Source organism: Poromitra crassiceps, assembly GCF_964638095.1.
Source record: "Poromitra crassiceps genome assembly, chromosome: 30".
Taxonomy (NCBI): Eukaryota; Metazoa; Chordata; class Actinopteri; order Beryciformes; family Melamphaidae; genus Poromitra; species Poromitra crassiceps.
Window position 1 is genome coordinate 6,075,830 of NC_139652.1, and position 5,076 is coordinate 6,080,905.

Genomic DNA, 5,076 nt, shown 5'->3' on the forward strand with positions numbered 1-5,076 from the left:
TCAGACTCAAAATGCGGGTTGGATATTAGTTTGGTACTGAAGGACTGTCTAAAGTTACCGCTTTTATTCACATCAGTCATTTGTTTGAAGAGCGGTTTCTGCCTCCACATGAGCCTACAGCTTCAATTTAGTGATGGAATCAAGGCTCTTTGAAGGGGATCTTATGGCTCCGTTCCTTTCTGAGAGCCGTTCAAAATAGCGGCTCATCGTTTGTTTGTTTTTTAAGGGGGTGGGGCTAACTGTTTATCTACAAAATCACTTGGATAATGATATGGTAATATTTGGATCAGATGTGATCTTAGACCCTTATTAATTTTTCATCTGTGGACTTCAGCAGCACTAAATGACTCGTTTTTCCAGACCTAATGTCATTCAATGATGTGCATTGTAACACAAGGTGCCATCCATCTGCTTTAATAGTCAGTGAATTTACTTCTTCTATGAAATGTGTTGTGTCAATAAAGTTGCCTTTCCTTGAATGCATTTCATGCTCAGAAAGTCAGCAGATGCACTCTGTGGCGTAGCCCGTTTTTCTTGAAATGCATTCTAACAAGCCGAAATATTCATATAAAACAACACAGAGTATTGCTGGTGGAGGCCGTGACACCGGCGCTGCCCTACTGGGGCAGTGGGTTAGAGAAACTATCCGGGGGGGAATGCAGGATTGCAGCCAAACACCCTCTGGAGGCAGCGGAGCTGCTAGGCCCAGTTGTCGCAGCCACTCCAGCCTGATGTCAGAGTCTCTGGGAAACTGATCCACCGCACACCGCTGTAGCTTTTGCACCCGGGAACACAACACTTTCCACCCATGACTATCCTAACCTAACCTGTCCCTGGCCACTAAACTAAACTCAACAAACAAACAAAGAAACATGATTTATTTTTATTTTTATTTTTTTGACAAACAAACACAACCTGGGCTATCTGACGTACTCTAAAACTAAAGCTAAACCTAAACTACTAAATACTACAAACACACAACTACAATTTACACTATGCACTCTAGGGCTGTTGAAACGAATTTTGATATTCGAATATTATTCGAATTTAATAATTATGAACGAAATTCGATTATTATTATTTTTTTTAACGAATATTTTATTTTTTTATTTTTTATTTTTTTATTTTTTATTTTTTTATTTTTTGTTTTTTTATTTTTTATTTTTTAGAACACTAGAACAGTGACAAGTTCTGACAACATACTTGAAGAAAAGAGTGTTAACTGAAGTTGACTGTTGAAGCTGCTATACTGATGTAAACCTACCTGTAGCTCTTAAAATGTATGTTCATTCATTGTTAACTGAAGTTGACTGTTGAAGCTGCTATACTGAATGTAAACATGTAGCTCTTAAGTGCAATACGTGACTGATTTTTTTTTGTTCATGGCTCATTGTTGTTTTGGCAAAGTTTACTTATTTGTTTATTGATAAGGAGCTCAAACAAAGGCTGTGTCTTTTTTTATTATCAATTATTTTATTTTAGCATTTCAGACAGCACCAATACATCACTGATGAATATTAACTAAGCTCTGGTTATCTGACCTATTTTCTAATGCAATGAATGTATGTACATTGTACAAGGAACATGTTTTCTTAAATAAACATCATTGCTGGACTATTTGTGATAAGCCTAATATTATTTTGAATATTCATCCACCATTCACTTTTCCATCTACATTTGGTAAAATGCTTAGAAAAAGTTTTACTTGGTCAAACCCAAAGATTCAGCTATATTTAGAATCAGAACATAACATAAGAGAAGACAACAATTCACTCAGACCAAATTTTTTTTTTTTTTTTTTTAAATTCAATTAAAAATTAATTAAAATATTCGAATATAATTCGAATATTAAAATGTATAAAGCACTGAAATTCGAATTTGATTATAGAGGGAGATTGACAGCCCTAATGCACTCTAATCAAAACGCTCCACAAATCTCTCTCTCTCTCTATTCGACCATTCTCCACACTCCATAGCCTCAGCGTGTTGTGCAGGCATTCTCCACACTCCATAGGACCAGTGTGTTGTGCAGGCATTCTCCACACTCCATAGGCTCAGCGTGTTGTGCAGGCACTATAAACATTCTCCACACTCCATAGGACCAGCGTGTTGTGCAGGCATTCTCCACACTCCATAGTACCAGCATGTTGTGCAGGCATTCTCCACACTCCATAGCACCAGCGTGTTGTGCAGGCACTATAAACATTGGCTCGGAGGGGCCTAGGCAGCTACGTCACTGATCAAGAGCTGTGCCAATAGAAAGACAGGGAAATGTGAGTCTGGCTTTTTTGCCTTTTTGGATTGTATGGAACTGCATAGGTATGTGAAAAGAGATGAGGAATTACTCAGATTTACATTAAATGTCAGGACTTTGACCTGGATTCATCAAGAACTATATATTAGTATTATTGCATAGTCAGAATTACCTACATACCATTACAGATGGGTAGTATATACATAAAACTACATCACATATTATGTATACCTATATATATACCATTACCATAACTTATATATCTAATTATACAATACAATGTGCCTACATTCACCCATTCACACACCGAGGGCGGCCAGCTGCCACGCGGGGTGCTGGCACAGCCATCAGGAGCAATTCGGGGTTCAGTGTCTTGCCCAAGGACACTTCGACATGCAGACTGGAGGAGCCGGGGATCGAACCACCGACCTTCTGATTAGTGGACGACCCCGCCGCTCTACCTCCTGAGCCACAGCCACCGCTATCTGCTGAGTCCACCCACCCAGGCCAGTTACAGCATGTGCTGCTAGCAATTAGAGAGTGCATCTATCCTCCCTGCTCAGTGAACTAGCAGAGGGTGTGTGTGTGTGTGTGTGTGTGTGTGTGTGTGTGTGGTGGGGAGCACACGTAGTGAAATTTGGGCAAAACGATAAAAAGAACGACTCTCAAGTAGGACTGGGTTCCCTTCGTTCATAGCAAAGAGCCAATAGTTTAAAAAGTGGGGGGGACAGAAGCTAGGTTTTGAAAAGTGGAGGGGGACATGTCCCCCCTGTCCCCAGTGGAAAATACGCCCCTGCTTTGCGAAGATAGAGTACCACAGGGATGATGTATTTTTGTAGGCTCGACCAGAAATCGCGGCCATTTTGGTTCATCAGGGAAAACGTCGATACAAGTTATTCACGTTTGTGAAGATGAACCTGCTGAACCCTAATTCACGTTCCCATAAACTTGTGTTAACCAGAGACCTTATTTTATGCATTTAAGTGAAATCCACAGCAGCAGGATCTACACACAAAGAAAAAACAACTCTTACAGGGACCGTTAGGAAGAGGTGTGATGCGAGTTTTCACGACACAAATAAGACGCTTCTTGCCTCATCGCCCGTTAATAAGCTTTTTCCACCTTGGTGTGAACCCTGGTGAACATACTTTACTGTTGACTGATGAAGCTTTGTCTTTTTTGCCTTGTGGAGAAGTTTAAAGGTCACCACATAAGTTGGAAAGTTTCTGACTCCGAGTAACGTTACAGTAGGAAATGTTTTTCTGATACTATATCTGATTTTTGCATTTGGAAATCCCATAATCCTTCATATCAGCAGTGTAGAAGTGACATGCAGGTTTTCCAAACAGTCCAACTTCTTCTTCTTAGTCTTTAGATGAGAATCAGTTTCAACTCCTCAATCAATGGTCCAAAAACCAGAGAGCCTCGTTTTTACTTCTCTTACCTTTCACAAATCAGGATTCTCCTCCTTCAGTCGGCTCATTTCTCTCGTCCAAAAAGTCAGAAGATGTGAAATCCCTCGTCGTGTCTGGAGGTTCTCCTCAAACGTTAATAACTAACTCAGAGTGTTAAAGTCCAAAGTCCAAGTTTCTCTGCAGAGAAGTCAAACACTCTGTGTCCTGTGTGGAGAGTGGACTGACTGACTGACGTGTGCGTGTGTGTGTGTGTGTGTGTGTGTGTGTGTGTGTGTGTGTGTGTGTGTGTGTGTGTGTGTGTGTGACGTGTGTGTGTGTGTGTGTGTGTGTGTGTGTGTGTGTGTGTGTGTGTGTGTGTGTGTGTGTTGACCTACTTCTTGCACGGGGAGGGGTGTTGGTGTTGGGGGTGATTGGGGGTGACAACTGTTGGGGAGGATATTTGATACCTCTCTCTCTCACACACGCACATACACACACACACACACACACACACACACACACACACAAACTGCTGCCACACCAGCCTGGCACCTTCTCCTCATGCTGGTCACCAGCCTGGTCACAGGTTGTTGTGGGGTGGCAATCCATTCCTCCACTGGGATTGGTCACAGGTCAGCCAATGTGGTTGTGTTGGTCCATCTAGCACGTACAGCACGCCCTTCAATGGAGACAAGCCTTTGTTTTGCCAGTGATGGAGGTGTCCAGGGCCGGCTCAACACATCATTTCCACTGCAGGTAGTAGTGGTGGAAAGTAGGCGCCATCGTGCAACTGTGCCCATCGGCTCATACATACTACATCACAGCTGCTCGAGTGACATCACTGATGACCTCACAACTGCCTGAGTGACATCACAGTTGGACAATCACAGTTGCTCGAGTGACATCACTGATGACATCACAATTGTGACTGATACTGCCACCACAGACACCACTTAGCCAATTTTAACTAAATATTTGACAATATTAATAATTGGAAAGCAATAATCGCTTAACAAATAATTTTCAAGGATAACACAATAAAATCACATACATATTTCCAATGTGGTCCTTGAAACCATGACAGCAAAGATGTAAGACATGACGGTGGCTCAGTGGTTAACACTGTTGCCTCACAGCAAGAAGGTCCCGTGTTCAAAGCCCTGGTCCGTCCCAGGTCCTTTCTGTGTGGAGTTTACAACCCTTAAATCTTTTCCTGTTTCCTTCAAATGTTTCACCTTAAGGAGACTTCCTGTAAGGGTGTTTTGTGCAACCAATTTTATTTTATGGAAGCCTTAACTCGGACTTTAAGGGAAATCTTAACTTCAGGTGTTTTGCGCAACCAGCTCCAGGTTTTGACTTTTTTTCTTAAAAACGTGTTGATTACTCGATTCCAACTCCACTCAGGCGAGCTCCATCGTTAGCTAACGA